General features: G+C 31.2%; 1 protein-coding gene and 1 pseudogene across 1 annotated transcript in view; one reads left to right on the forward strand and one right to left on the reverse strand.

The window, feature by feature from the left end:
- MGAT4C (MGAT4 family member C) overlaps window positions 1–14690 on the reverse strand; it is a 629597-nt gene that overhangs the window by 559684 nt on the left and 55223 nt on the right. The gene's annotated exons all lie outside the window — the stretch shown is intronic.
- On the forward strand, window positions 4249–4367 carry LOC120607561 (uncharacterized; annotated as a pseudogene).

Below are 14690 nucleotides of genomic sequence, written 5' to 3' on the forward strand. Positions count from 1 at the left end.
AGATTTTAGAAAAAGCGTTATCTGTTTTCCGGCTTCTTCCTTTCTCCTTGCACTTTTCAGGCTATTTTAAATAAGCCAGAATGAAAAACCTTACCCTCCTCTTTTGTCATCTCCTATTTTTCCTCCATAATTTTTAAACCTGCCAACTACACACCTACCTTAATGTCTTTGTCCTTATTGTTCCCTTTACCTGAGAGGCTCTTCCTACACACTTCTGCATTTCCTTTAGATTTTTATTTTTAAAAATTACATTTTCAGTGAAACATTCCAGCCTACTCTAACTAGAACTTTTTTACCATCTCCTACACTTATTGTCCCCTTACATTGTCTTTTTCTTTCTTCAGCACTTACCATTATTTAATATAAGGCATATTTTACATATTTATTGTTTATATTCTATTTCTTCACTAGAATAAATGTCTTCATGCAGGCAGACATTTTTGCCTGTTTTGTTGACTAATGGATAGCCTATACACATTCTGGATACTCAATAAATATTTGTTGAATGAATAAATGAATAATATCACTTGTTCCATTTTATAATCAGTTCCATTTTAAAATTCAGTTTAATCAAACTCCTATAAAAAGCGTATTATGTATAAAGTATCAGGGGCAATATCTGGTGACTAGTAAACATTTAATAAATGTCAGTTATTACTGTCATCAGGATAGTCACTTTCATTTATTGTTATCTGTCTTTCATTTATTATTTGTCTTATTACTCTCATTAAGGTTGATAAAAATGATTTTAAATTTAACTATGTTCCCTGCATAGAAAGAAAATAAAGCCTATATTATTATTCAGATAAAAAAAATTTCCTAGAATTCAAGTAACATATAAATGGTATAAATTTAAGTACAAAGAAAACATTTACAAATTGTTGTACTCTTTTTCAAAATATGATAGTATAAATACAAGTATATACTTATCCTTGGTTAAAGAGTAAACTTCCAAATTAAAATACATATTTTTTATTCAAATTTAAATTAAAAATTATATTTTCAGATGAAAAAGTTTTTAAACATTTATGCTTTTAATAACGTTCAAATTGCATAAATTTTATTCTTAGGTATAATAGTAACATATGCATATATATTTCCTTAAATTGAAAATCTATAACATAGTATTCCTTATGAACTATTCAGAGGTCAAAGACTTCTCTAAGAAGCACCATTTTTATCCTAAATCTAAAATTGCTGATTCACAATAATTATTTTTGAAATTACAAAGGTATTTGAAGCAAAATTTTTATTTTAATTTTAGTAAGAGCTCTTTATTATTTCAGTCCTTTTCAAATCTTTCCATACAATGTTGAAAACTATGTTCTTTTATAAGGACAATAGATTTAATTTTATTTCTCATTATTATAGAAACATGTGGAATTTTTTATTCTTAGTTTTTTCCTTTGAGAAAAAAATACTACTTTTGTGGTACTCAAAAGCTATGAAATAATCATGATTATGAAGGTAGGATTCATTATATACATATAATGCTTTTTGATTTCTATTGTAGATTTTATCCAGAAGTTATTTTCTATTTCTTTTAATTTATATTCAGCTTTACTGAGGTATAACTGACAGGTAAAATTGTAATATACTTAAAATGTACAATGTGATAATTTGATATACTAATATTATGAAATCATTCTCAAAAACAGATTAACACATCCATCATCTCACGTAGTACTCTTTTTTTGGGTGGGGGGGATGAGAACACTTAAGATATAATCTCTTATCAAATTTCAAGTATACAATATAGTACAATTAACTATAGAAACTATGCCATGCCCTATGATTCAGCAATTCCACTTCTGGGTATACATTTAAAAAATCACTATCTTGAAAAGATATGTGCATTCGCATGTGCACTGTAGCATTATTTACGACACCCATATGTGGAAACAATCTAAGTTTTAGTTGCTGGATGAAAGGATAAAGAAAATATCATATTTATATACAATAAAATATTACTTAGCTTCAATAAAGAAGGAAATCCTGCTACTTCTGACAACATGGATAAACCCGGAGGGCATTATACTAAGTGAAATAAACCAGAGAAAGAAAAAAATTGTATGGTATTACTTATATGTGGAATCAAAAAAAGTCCAATTTATAGGAACAGAGAGTAGAATGGTGGTTGCCAGGGGCTACAACGAGGGAAAATGGGGAGAGATAGATAAAAGAATACAAAAGTGTACAAGCTTCCAGTAGAAAACTTTAAAATCTAATCAAAGAAGGGATTCCATAAAAATGACTTTATAATTCTGAAAAAAATAAATTGAAAGACTAAATATAAGCTTTTATTAACCGAGAAGAAAATAGATGATGCACTTATTAGAATAGTATTAAATGAAAACAAAAAACAAAACTGTAAATTTTGAAATTTTAATACCTCCTGCCCAAGTTTCTAGTTTATGTGCATGAAGTATATCTGCACAGTGTAACTCGTAGAGTATTTTGCCTATCCAATAGAATGTTAATGCGTGTTTCATTAACATTTCTATATTGGGCTTCTCAGCTTTCAGAAGTTTTCACAAAAACCTTAAAGTTTTGATTGGCTTCAAAAGAGCAACTTTCCTTTGAAAAGCAGTACCAATCTGTTTTATTCTCAATTGTATTAATTTGAAACAAACAATTTTGGCACATATGCTTTGGATTTGTTATTTGGATTCATACCGTACTTGAGCAAAGATCATTGCTTCTAAAAAACACTTAGTATACATGATATTTAAAGTTGTTTTGAATTTACTTTTGTTTTTTCTAAATTATCACAAAAATTTTATGAAAATGCATGACTTTTTTGTCCTTTTAAGTTTTAAAACAATCTTTTTTATGATAAAAATAACATCAAATGCAATAATTTTCTGACTTTTTTACAAAAAAAAATAATAATAACTAAAGAAAACAAATATTTAATGGTTAAAAAAAAAAAAACCTCTTGCAATGAGTTTCCCAAGGGTATAACTGTCAAACTTCTGTCTTGGCCTTAAGCGATGTCTTAGAAACGTTAATACCTGGCAAACCAATGTGCTTTATTTAGTGCCATTTAAAATATCTAGAGTAAACAATGCTTAAACATTGTGTTATATAATTGGCAAAAGGCAAAATTTAACTTACTTTTAACTCAGAATACAAAATAATTACCCAGGGACAGTTCCTGAACCCATGCATAGAAAGTATCTCTGAAAATTTCAGAAATTTAAAACAAGAATGGTTTTGCTTGAGCACAATGCTTCATCTTGCTTTTATTTCTATGTAACTGCCTAAGTTTCTTATGTTATTTAAAAGCTTTTCCAAGCTTGAGTTCCACTTTTCAATAGAATGTCCTTTTAGATTACTAAATATGATAGAGAACCAATCATGAATAGAATTAGCTTCTTTCATAGTTTTTTAAGTATGTATTTAAAAGTAAACCAGTATAACAGTTTCCAATTTTTTTCTGATATTTCATTTAAACAAAATAATCCTCACATCTTTGAATATTTATCTTCTTTGTAAGTTTTATCCATTTATTTAAGCATCGATCATTAATAAAGAACAATTAATCTATGGTTCACAGACATTTTATGTACTTATCTTGAATTCATTATCTGTGTTGTGTACTTGTGTTTTCTTCTAGACTTAAAGTTATTAAAGATTCATGTATTATTTCACATTGTACACTCCCTTTTACAAATTTTCTGAATTGTAGAAAGGCTTAATACTGGTCAATTAACTAAAATCAACTGAGAATACATGTCTCTTTGCAGGCCCTATTGGCAGATTGTTTTATTTGCCAATAAATTCTTCCTTTCTTCCAAGTGCCTGCCAAGGCTCAGTATTTGTAGAGTATACTTTAATAAATAATTAATGGTAGACATGGCCATGTGACTTGATTTAACCTATAGAAAAGTGATAGAGTGCTATTTCTGAGTTGACAACTTTACAGCACAATATTATGTGTTTCTGCTTCCACCTTGTTCCCAGAGTACACTATACCACAGTTAGCCACTGCTGCCTCAGCCAGAGTACATAGTAAAAACACATAGACCAAAACCAGGTGGTCTAGTTTAGCTCAGAGTACCCCAGTTGAGATTAACTGACCTATAGACTGCTGAGCTGTAAATAAAATAATTGTTGTTTTAAGCTATAGAGATTGAAGGGGGAGGGGGTCAATTGTTATGCAGCCTTATCCTATCAGAAAATTAATACTTCTGGCAGAGAAAATGAATATGTATTCAGTCTTTAGTACAACTATAAAAAATTATAGTCTACAGCCATACTACCCTGAACAAGCCCAATCTCATCTAATCTCAGAAGTTAAGCAGGCTCAGGCCTGATTAGTACTTGGATGGGAGACCACCTAGGAAGACTAGGTACTATAGGCGTAAAAAATAAGAGATCGTAAGCTGACAAAGTCCTTGCAATCTGTGAGGTCAACCAAGGGTCGTCTCGCCTAAAATAAAAATAAAAATAAAAATAAAAATATAGAAAGATAGAAACCACTTTAGAAGGTTATTGATAATAAATACAGCAACATATATTAAATCTTGCACCTTAACTAACTAGCATTCACAGGTGATGAATTATTCTCAAAATCATAACTGTAAAACACTAATGACATTTAAAGAATATCTCAAAGACTGAAAGGTATAACATTTTACCTATAGATATATAGATTACCACCTAAGGAAAGAACTCAATCATACCAAGAAATAAAAATAAATAAATAAATGTAATAAATGTACATTTACATATAAACTATATAAATATAAATACAAATATATACATATATATGAAATTCAGTTGTCATTCTCAGATTACTTTTGACTTCCATTCAGAAACCGTGAGTACTATACAGTTAATACAAGTATTTCTTCACAAAGAAAGAGAAAAATAGCCATACTGTATAATTATTTTTTAATTTTAATATTAGAGATGTGTTATATACAAAGAAAACACATATTCAATTATCTATTGCCTAAAATTGTAAAACATATTTTAGTGATTTAATAATTTGTTACATGTACACAGTTTTATTTGAAGAGTTAATATGTCTCAGGGGAAGATGACCTTTCCTTTGAAAAGATTATTTTACATTTGATGTAAATGGTTGGAAAGTATTGGCACAAAATAAAACATTTCAATTTCAGCTTTCACATAAATTTTCTGGCTATGATAAATTTCTTGGTCCCTTAAGTTTTTGCTTTCCTAATTCATTCTATAGTATAAAATAAGGCTCACAGGAATGGAAGCAATAACCAATACATTTTTAAAATTTTATGGATTGTTTAATGAAGCCCAGAATTTTTCAAGTTCATAAAATTCATTAAACCTCCAAGTCAAATACCCATCCTAGATATCTTTTTACACTTTCTTTCCTGTAGGAATACTAGTCAGCCATTTAACTTCTGGGATACTAGTCAGACATCTGAAATTTGACAGGCCTAAAATTGAATTCACTTCTACTTTTCCTATCTAAGTGCAGTCCTCTTTTATTATTTACTCTGTTAAATAGTTGTTAAGTATTGAATACTATAAACATCAGTATCAGCAAGGATCATGAGAAAAGATAGCACACTCAAATGTAGTAATTTAGGATAATTTAATTCCTGGACAGTTAATAAATATGAGAGCAGATTCAAAGGAGGCCAAGAAGGCATGTTTAAGCATCCTGAGCGTAAGAACAACAGGGAGTGAGGGAGTTATCAACATCTCTTGGCCTGAAAAGGAAGGGAAAAGAAGAACTTCTGAGACATAGAGAGGGCCGAAGCTGGTCTGTAGATAAAACTATAAGAGAGTAGTGCTCAATAGGAATTGTGGACTTTGGTAGAGAAACTCAAAGAAGGGCAATTCATGACAAGGCAGGGAGATGACCATAGAACTAAATAACATCAACTTCACTCTGTCCCTACTGTATTCTTTCCCATGAAGGCTTTCATTAACCAGATCCAACAGTAACCCAAGGAGCAAAAAAGTTCATTGATGACATCAGTAAGGGTTGGTTTTCTGGTGCCAGGGTAGGTTGAAGAGGGTAAAAATAAAATTGGAGAGATAAAAAGAGTCTATCTAACATACTTATCCAGTCTAAAGGCAGAGACTAGAGAATCTTTCTAAATCTCTCTCCTTTACCCCATCCAGATTAAAAGAACATTTTTGTTCATCTAAAACCCAAATGGAATTCTGCCTCTCCATAGAATGGTATAATGGACTGAAGCAATAACTGGTGGTGAATAACCCACCAGCTCTCAGTATTTCCTAAAATAAGGAGAAAAGTCATAAGTGATTTAGACATTTTATCATTTATTTTTGATGATTTTGAGTAATTTTATTATGAAACCCAGGATATTCTGAGCATAAAAAAACCAGAGTTATTAATCTGTAAGTATAGATGACAGTGTGCTTTCATAGGAACCCTCTGAGACTCTATGTGTGAAAACTTTCTTCCACTTGTGTCACTAAGAACAAAGTAACTATGTCAGGGGACCACTTCTGAGGCCCCTCTACCAGTATATATACAATTACATCACAGTGACTGGAATTCCTCATTAAAAAGAAAAGACACTTAGCTTCACATGTGCATAAGGGTTGAGGAAAGGGTTAAAGTGACTCATAGAACTGTGATACAAGCCCATTCTGTTTGCATCAGACTGTACTTTCCTTAACAACTCTTGGGCAGTGAAGAGAATGCATCTGCAGGTAATTACTGAGCTGGAGAAACAGTAAGGCTGTTCACCCAACCTTCTCTTCCCTAGAGGGTAGTTAGAGCTACACCCTATGGGGCAGAGAGGAAAGGGTGTACCACCTGTGTGACACCTGTGTAAAATAAAAATGTTTTTAAAGAGACTCTTCACCACCTACTGAAGACATTCCATCTTTTAAAATGGCACAGAAGGTTTAGAATAACTAAATTATAGAAAGAAAGGTATATATACTCGGATTCAAAATTGTCATTGTAAATAAAGCAGTTTGCATCTGGAGAATGAAAATAGTTGTGATTTCTGTGTAATCAAAGTATTTTGAAAGAGTTATTTGATAAAAACAAAGTATAATTTCAAAAGATATTCGCATACTTCTATGAATGTTATTTATGCTTTCCATTTCTACTTTTAATTTTGGAGTCCAAACTTCACACTATAGTAGGCATGGGTCCTTAAAGAGTGGTTCAGTTTCAAAGGAAGTGTGAACAACAAAATGATACAATTATCCTTGGAAATATGTAGGAAAAATATGTGAATTCCAGAATATTTGCCTATAAGACCAACATTTGAGCAGCATTTTTTTTTCTATTTATAGGTTAATCAATACCTGCAATGCATATTTTTTCGAATAATGATGAGTAAATGGATGCCTTCATCCATGGATGAATGAATAAGTTAATAAAGTTGGCTTCATGGAAGCATCTTCTTTTTCATGAAACTACTAAAATATAAACGGACTCTGATAATGTATCAGAATTAATATATGCCATGACTAAATATCTCCATATGAATCAATCAAAATATCTTCCATTTGCAGAAATAGGCCTCTAACTTCAAAAACTTAAATATTTGATTTTTTTTTTTTTTTTTCTAATGAGACAGCATTGTAGAGTTATCAGGCTGGAGAGGAGAGCATAACCATTCTCTGCAGGGCCTTTTGTGCTAGCCTCCTGTAGGGAATATTGTTGGGGTTTGTTCTCTAGCCCAAATCACTCCCTCTTATTCAATCTGCTCAATGGAGGCTAACAACCACGTTTTCTAGTGAGAGATTCAAGGCAGTGAAATTCTCTCAGTGTTAGCCAAATGTCTCTTGCTCTCTTAAACTTGACTGTTCTAAACTGGATTATCCACTGTTGTTAATGTCTATTTACATACACTTTAACTCACATTCCACAAGGTAACAAGATGAATCTTTTTAAAGTAGTAACTTTATCATGCCCACACTTTGCCTAAAACACTTTACTGGCCCAGAACAAGATTGTTAACGATTGTTATCTGTGTTTCTCAGGAGACCACAATTATTGTTTTAGAAAATTATCCATGGTACTGGACTGGCCCTGCAACGAAATCTTCCACACCTACTAGATATTGGTAATGCTGCTCCTCAGTCCTTCTGACATACGAAAACATCTCCAGAAATTTTTAAATGTCCATGGGAAGGCTGGAGAACCACTTCAGATTAGACTGTTTCTCGCTGAAATACTAAACTTCGATCACAGCAAATTATTCACTGTTTGCTTAGTACTTGTTCTCTTTTACCTTAGATATGTCTACATGCTCCTCACTCTTCTAGAAAAGTCCTTCACCTCTATATCTGACTAATTGCAGGATCAACGAATATTTTAGATTTTTCTCTGTGCCCCCTTCAAAATATAGATTATATCTCCTTCCTAGGTCCTACCAAGACATTTTATACCTACCCAGGATATGATATTTTTAAAATATCACATGACCTAAATACTTATTTGTCTCACTTGCTACATTCAAAGCTACTTAAAAATATTGACCTACTTAGAATGAGGCCTTTGTTCTCAACCTATGATGTACTTACCAGGTATTGGCATATAGTAGGTACTTAAAAAGTGAATTAATGAGTGGCACTAACATTGAAACTAGAGGACCTGATTTTGAATCTGTGCTCCAATACCATGATGTAATCATTGTCAGACTGCTAATAAATTCACAGCATCTTCTGATGCTCACTATCTTGGGGGATTTCAGTAAGGATTAAGTGAGATAATATATATAAAATCTCTTTAAATACTTACAGCTATAATCATTTTAAATTCAAACTGTAATTTTCTAAATGTTAGTAGAAATTCTGTTGAGCCATAAAGTTCATTTTCTTAAATGGCTTAAAAACTTTCTGGACTATGTAGCTTGTTAGAGAATTTAAATAGCTGTCTAACTCGACATATATTTAAAAACAGTCAATTTAACTATTTAATCAGTCTATTTGTGTGCAGGTTAATTCATATCAAAGTAGCTATCCATGATGTTCACAGCTACCAATTTCACAATTATTTCTCCTTGCACTACATTTTTTCCAAGTCCTCTAATTTTTTTTAATTGGACAAAATATGGCTAAACTATGAAAAATGCAATAACTTGTGGATAGCTGAATGTTAATAAAGGTTTGGGGGCAATACATTTTTTTTTCCTCTCTCAGAGTGAATTTTGTTATAGTTTTCTTTTAATTTTAATATAATTGATAACAGTTATAGAGATATCTGGCATTTTAATCATGCAGATATGTCTTTTACTGTCTAAAGTAAAATTAAAAACTGCCAGCAGTCTTTTACTTCCAGTGGTAACTGGAAAGGAAATTAAAATAGAGCTAGTAATAAATGGCTGATATGTTCAATTTGAAAGATCATATACCGGGGTCACTCACATGGGGAAGGGAGGCAACAAAATACTGTGACGAATGCATTAGAAAAACTGTTACTCACACAATTGGGAATTCCGAAGTCTTTAATAATAAGCTCTGTAACACATAAGTTAGCCATTAAAATTAAGGCCAAGATTTTTAATTTGACTAGCATCAATTCTCGTGTGTATTTAAGAGGACTCAATCCCTGTTTTATTCACTATTGCATTTATCAATTTAACAGCGGATATTTGTTTAAGGGGAACTAAATATATACAAAATCCCTTTGACTATGCATTTGGTAGCTCATAATAAGAGGGTTAAACTTTTTGATCTACTAATATGCTAAACAGTAATACTAGCCTGATGACTGCCAGGCACACTCTTCTGGACATTGTCATCAGCTCACTTTCAATTAATACAGCCAGTTAGAAATGTTACAAACAGTTCTAATTGTAGAATTGCCTTAGACATGGGCTATATGGCCTCTGGGTAATATCAAGAATTTAGCACTATAGAAACTAGAAGATGACAAAGAGCCAGGAATTTTACATTTTATTTCCAGGTTTATATTCCTCAATGAAAGAGCTGAATCACTGAGGATTTCAGTTCATTTTCCTAACATGCCAATCTCTTTAAACATAATTGGCTTTAACATTTGGGAATCATACGAGTGAAGATACTTGATGAGGCTATGACTGAATGAGCATAACAAGGAGTAATGTATAGAAAAGAGAGGAGTCTTGAGATTAGGACTAAAGGAAATGTCTATTTTTGAATGTCAGAATAGAAGGAATAGTAGGGGTCAGAAATATATTGTATAATTTCACGTAAACCAGAGAATATCAAAGGGAATTATAATCAACAAGTGAGTGTCTATAGACTTCAAGGAGTATAAAATGGGAACTTTAATGTGTTACTAGGGTCAAATATTTTTTCTTAACATTTACAAAACCATATCTTACAAAATAATCAAGAATTGGAGGAAATTAAAACTTCTGAGGATATCAGTAGAAAATTTAGCTAAAGAAAGCTATCAGTTGTTCGCATTAGTTTATTAATAATTAAAATTGTTGAGTGTTTAGTTATAAATTTTAAGTTGAAGAAAATATGTTTTCCTTCAACCTTTTCTTCTTTGATTACATTCAAGTTCTTCTGAAAGTAGTTGACAATTTTTGCTTTCTTTTCTTTCTACCTACTCATTCTGATACTCATCCAATCTGGCTTGCACATCATAAATCTGTCTTAATTCTCTCAATTCAGATGATCAGCAAAAGTAGATACAAACAAACATATTTAAGGTAACATCAAGAGCAATCAGATGTCTTTAAATTGGCAGCTTTTCTCAATATTTAGATATTCTCTCCTCTAAATAATATAGTTGTGTTATATTTTATTCAGTATTTAATGTTATACAGAAATAACCTAAGACAAGGTATAATCTCTTGGGTACTTTAACAAATTATCACTCTTTTATCGCATTAATTTTATTTTTTATTGTATTACTTTCATAAACTACATAGAAGCATTCACTTTGGTAAGGTTTCTAATGTGCAATCTATATCTTTATTTATTTTACAAAGAAATAGTAGCTGTCATTGATTTAAAGTATTAGTTCTTCCTCTGATGTGATTTTTTTTTCCTTTTTAAAGGTAAATTGTTATCCTAAAAGGATCATAAAATTGATAAAAAGAACAAATAAAAATAGGATAATGTTTCAGATTTTAAAAATACTTCCTGATTTTAAAAAGAAGTAGTAGCCTTAAATATTTTTTAATCAACAAAATAATGCAAAACAAGCAAGACATCTATATTAAAAACCTTGGTTAAGTAGGCTGGGGAAACTGTCACATGGCAAAGAATATTATGTCACTTTCAGAGATTACATGGTGTGAAACTCAAATCTCATGGCCTTTTCTACATGAAATCAAAGGTGTCTACTTGTTTGAGATTTACTTCAGTAATTAGAGTTCCATTTAGTTGGAGCAGAGATTCAAAATGAAGTCAGTCCCATTATATCATAAATATGAAGAGCCACTGAGAATATAAATTTACCTGGGTTAAATGGTAATGATTAAGTTTTATTCAATTTGATTACAGGAACAACTTTGGTCATCTTGAACCGTATAAAGTACCGAGCATACAGTTTGAGCATAGGAATCACCAAATTTGTTGGATTGTTGATTTTATCTCCCTGGTTCTCCTGTAAGTAATTTGAGATGGAGTGTGTATTGTCAAAAATTGACAAATGGGAAGTGGCATCTTTAAGACATGTCTACTGAAAGATAAGAATACTTTGGTTTACGTAGGGGTCTAGTAACTCTATACAAGTGCAGTCAATCTTTATACGAGAGCAGAAGCAGAGTCTTATAAAATAGGGACATATTTCTCAAGAAACTAAGATCTCAGTTAAAAAGGTTTGAAAATTGGAGGACTACTATGAGAACTTGGTTATAATATTCCAGTTACAACACATTAAATCAATCCCCTAAACCACAAAATCTGTAAGCCACATGGTGATAGTAATATTCATGTAATCTACCTTTTCCTTAATTTGTTGTGGCTATTATCTCATGAGAAGGTTCTCATACTTTTAAGGAATATTAACCAGCTAAGTGTACAGAGGTTCTTGTGGAAGAGATCCAATATTATAAGATGTAAAATTAGAACAAAATCAAAGAGAAATAGGAATAGCTGGAAACTATTGAACATTTAGCTTTGCCTACCCATTCCACCAACCTCACCTCCACTCTAAACTAGAGTAATTTTGAGCATCTCCAGGCAGAACAGTTTTCAGTTCCAAAATGACTTTTTATTTTCTGAGGGTTTTTTGTTTTTTGTTTTTTTCCTGTCATTCTAATTAATAGCTTTAGGGTAACTACTATTTCCTCTGAATTTCTTTATAGCAATCCAGATTACAGATTTTGATGTCTTTCAAAATTCAAGACATATTGCCTAACTTACTGATGATTTGAGGTAAATCATGTCATATCAATGGACAAATTAAAGCATAATGAAAGAAAAAAATAAAACCAAAAGCCTATCTTCCTTCCTAGCTGTTTAAATGTAGACTGCCGAAAGTAGAACGCAATTATAAAGAGAAAGTAGAAGAATATATTACAAAATTAGGCTTATGAAATGTCAAACATTTTATTTTCAGGATCAAACTTGCCTCAGAACTTAACTGAGAGAAACCATGTACTTAATAATGTGTTAAACATTTTTAGCATAAATATAATTTGCATTATTTTCATGTAATATAATGCACATGAAGAAAAAACTTTGTGTTTACTAAATATAATGAAAAAATAAAAAAGAATGAGATAATTAAAGTGTAATGATTACCACATAAGTCTGTAGATGTTTCATACAGAAAAGTGTGTAAATTTAGTTGCTATAAGAAGTTATATTGCAGAATTAAAGATATCCTGAATCTAGCCCACATTCTTGAAATCAGATAGACTCCTCCAACTTTTCTCTTTTTCAAATTTGCTTTGGCTATTCTAGGTATTTTGGATTTTCATATTAGTCCTAGAATTAGTTTGTCAATTTCTACAAATATCCTTGCTAGGGTTTCAATTTGAATTGCATGAATTTATAGGTTGAGTTCATGTGAATATCTTAATAGTCAATACCATTAACACAGTATATATCTCCATTTATTTAGCTCTTTTTAATTTTTTTTTCAGTAGTCAAGATAGTTAAATAGTTAAAACAGGTCAATAGAAAAAGAGAACAGAATAGAGAGTCTAGAAGACACACGCATAGCTGGACAATTGATTTCTGATAAATGTATAAAGGCAGTTTATTGGAAACTAATAGCCTTTTCAACAAACATTGCTGGAAAATTTGCCTATCTATATGAAAATATAAAATTCATTTTATACTTCCCATAATATATAAAAATTGACTCAAAATGTATCACATACCTAAATGTAAAACCTAAAACAATAAAACTTCTAGAAATAAAAATAGGAGAAAATGTGCAAGAACTTAAGTTAGGCAAAGATTTCTTAGATATAATACTATAAGCATGATCCACAAAGGACAAACTGATAAACTAGACTTCCCCAATGTTAAAGTTACTACCTTACCAAAGACACTGTTAAGAGAATGAAAAGTCACAGAATGGAAGACACTATTTAAAAAGCATATATCTGATTAAAGGCTTGTATAGTATACCCGTGCGTGCGCGTGCACGCACACACACACACACACACACATGTACATGTGTGTATATGCATATATATATATATATATATATATATATATATATATATATATATATATAAATGTTTCTCAAAATTCAATAAGAAAACAAATAGCCTAGTTTAAAAAGTGGGCAAAAGGTTTGAACACATATTTCACAAAGATACATGAATAGCAAATAAGCATATGAATAGATGGTTGATTTCATTAGTCTTAGGGAAATACTAATTAAACTAAATACTAATATAGTAAGATAGCACTACACATTTATTAGAACGTCAAACATTTACAAAGATTGGACATACCAAGTTGCTATGGACTGCATGTCCTCCCAAATTCATATGTTGAAATCCTAACATCCTGTGCGATGGTATTAGTAAGTGATTTCGTTGAGATGTGATTAGGTCATTGGACCAGAGCCCTCATGGAGTTTGTACCCTTGAGAACTTACTTGCCCTTTCTGTCATAAGGACATAGTGAGAAGACAGCCATCTATGAACCAGAAAGTGGACTCTCTCCAGAAACCAAATCTTCTAGTGCTTTCACCTTGGACTTCCCAGCCTTCTGAACAGTAAGAAATAAATTTCTGTTTTTTATAAGCCACCTAGTCTTTGATATTCTATGACAGTAGCCTAAATGGATTAAGATACATGTGTTGCTGAAAATGGGGAACAACTGGAGCTCTCATATATTGTCACAGATGTGAAAAGGCACAACAGCTTTGGTAAACAATTCAACCATTTCTTAAAAAAACAAAAACAAATATATACCTAGTACACGATTTAGCTATTTTGCCCGCTAAACGTTCACTCCAGAAATATGAAAGCATATTTATATATAAAACTGGTATATAAATGTTTGTAGGGGCTCTATTTTTAATAGTCCCAGACAGAAAATGACCATCAACAAGAGAATGGATAAAGAATTTGTGGTATATTTTTGCAATGAAATTTCGACTAAGCAATAAAAGGAAATGAATTCTTGTTACATACAACACATAGATGAATGTCAAAATAATTTTACTGAGTCAAAGAAAAATCTAAAAGTGTACATTCTATTTATATAATAGCATTTATATAAAACTCCAGAAAACGCAAACTCATATTTAGACAGACAGCAGATTAGCAGTTGCCAGGGGAAAGGCGAGATGG

This window comes from Pteropus medius, unplaced genomic scaffold, assembly GCF_902729225.1.
Source record: "Pteropus medius unplaced genomic scaffold, Ma_sr-lr_union100, whole genome shotgun sequence".
Lineage (NCBI taxonomy): Eukaryota > Metazoa > Chordata > Mammalia > Chiroptera > Pteropodidae > Pteropus > Pteropus medius.